Source organism: Capsicum annuum, chromosome 1, assembly GCF_002878395.1.
Source record: "Capsicum annuum cultivar UCD-10X-F1 chromosome 1, UCD10Xv1.1, whole genome shotgun sequence".
In the NCBI taxonomy this organism is placed as follows: domain Eukaryota; kingdom Viridiplantae; phylum Streptophyta; class Magnoliopsida; order Solanales; family Solanaceae; genus Capsicum; species Capsicum annuum.
The window spans coordinates 189,510,604-189,512,569 of NC_061111.1; the positions used below are offsets into that span (position 1 = coordinate 189,510,604).

The following is a 1,966-nucleotide window of genomic DNA, read 5'->3' on the forward strand; positions in this document are numbered from 1 at the left end:
TTGCACATATAATAGGAAAGTTCTAGATATCACATGGAACAAGGAATATACAAACACCTCACATACACATGGCACATGCTTGATTCACAAAGGATCATCATACACTCTCGACCAAACAATAGCCTGAATTCAACATAAAGCCAACAAGTACAAGGTTCATAAACATGAGCCTAGGAGTATCAAAAGTAGCAATTCACAGAATCAACATGCTTTTACAACCAAAAAACTTGCATCATGTAAAATCATATAACACCAACAAGAACATTCCACTTATTCCTAACACAAAATTTTTTTAAATTAACCCTAAAAATGGAAATTTCCTCTCCCCATGCTTAAAAAATCTACTTTGTCCCCTAAAGTATACTTTAAAAGTAGAGATGGAATATTCTTCACTTCTTCAATAACTTTTTTTAGAGTACTCAGACTTCCTCAAAATTTTAGCAACTTTCTCAGATACCTTGGGCGGAATCAACTCTTCATCAACCTTCTTAGTTTTCTTTGGAGGTTCTTCACTTAGATATTTCACACTCCTCAAAGTAATTTCCATTACTTTTTTAGGCTTTTTGGTATCACTTTTCAACCTACCTTGAGGACTAGTGTTCTGTGCTGCTGTTATCTGACCTACCTACAACTCTAAGCTCCTTGTATCTACTTGCTGGCGTTTTATATCTACTGCCACTTGTGCTTGAGCAGCTAAAATTTTTTTCATCATCTCTTCCAGATTGCTATTTGTGTCCTGACTTGCTTGAGCTTTTGGTTACTAAGACTGCTGCTGCAGGGCATTCCATTGATGATTTAGTGGCTGCACCTACCACATCATGTTGAAGGCATTCCCATATTTAGGCCTTTTAACATTGACCACAAACATCATGAACTCAGGATTGCAACACATATCTCTTTAGAATTACTACTATTTCTACACACTATACACTAAGTGCTTGTCTGCTGAAATTCATTCATTGCGGTCGCAGGCGGTATAGCACCCAATTTCATATTTTTGAGCTGTGTAGTCAACTAATTTTGTAATGCATCAATCTAGGTAGATATTACGGTAAACTGATCCATCTCCAAAGCACCAACATCCTTTTTTATAGCATTCCTTGAGTCGAAATGGCACACGGGATTACCTTGTGTAATTTGATTCAACAAAGTATGTAACTCATCATATGTTATCTCCAGAGCTTTACCATATGCAGCTGAATCTAATAGAATTTTTATGTTATTGTAAAATTTCTTAACAAAAGTGTGAGCTAATACTTCATTGGACTTATGATGGTGTGGAAAGTCCCAAAGAAGATCCTTGAAATGCTCCCAAGCATTATATAAATTTTCGTCTAGCTTCTGTTTTAAGTACATAATCTCACTGCAAAGTCTCATAGTCTTGCCAGATGGGAAGAAGCAGATTAGGAACTTCCAAGCTAAGTCATCCCATATTATGATTGAATTTTCCAGCTTAGCATTCAACCATTTCTTTGCTTCCCCTAATTGTGAGAAGGGGAAGAATGTCAGCCTCAAATAATCAGTTGACACACTCTTAGGGATAAATATATCACTGATCTCCAAAAAGTTTTGCAAGTGTACTTGTGGATCTTTATCCAAAAGCCCTGTAAATTGTCCACTGCTGATACAAAGATGCACCATATTCTATATTAGCTCAACTCCAAAAACCTATTTTTGAAAAGAGAAGGTCAAATTTATTAGAAGTGGGATTGCCACTTCTCTAAATGTCCTGCGGGCTGCTTTTTTTTTAGCCATGAGAGTAGCATGGTCTTGATCTTTTTCAATTTAAGGAATATAAGGGAGAAGGATTTCTTCTCTCCTTCACTGATGGATGCATTGCTCGGGTTCGGGGCTTGGTTTAATCAATTCCCTATCCCTTGCCAATTGACTAGCCTGAAAATCTATTTTCTGCAAATACAAAACCAAGACCAAGCATAAAGCACCAAAAAAATCCAAAAAAGTAAAA

The 1,966-nt window shown here is 36.5% G+C and overlaps 1 non-coding gene across 1 annotated transcript; it reads left to right on the forward strand.

The window, feature by feature from the left end:
- The first annotated feature begins 1,269 nt into the window (after nt 1–1,269).
- LOC124892371 lies at nt 1,270–1,374 on the forward strand. The gene has a single exon (XR_007050214.1). It is a non-coding gene; the product is annotated as a small nucleolar RNA R71 (small nucleolar RNA).
- Nucleotides 1,375–1,966: the final 592 nt, after the last annotated feature.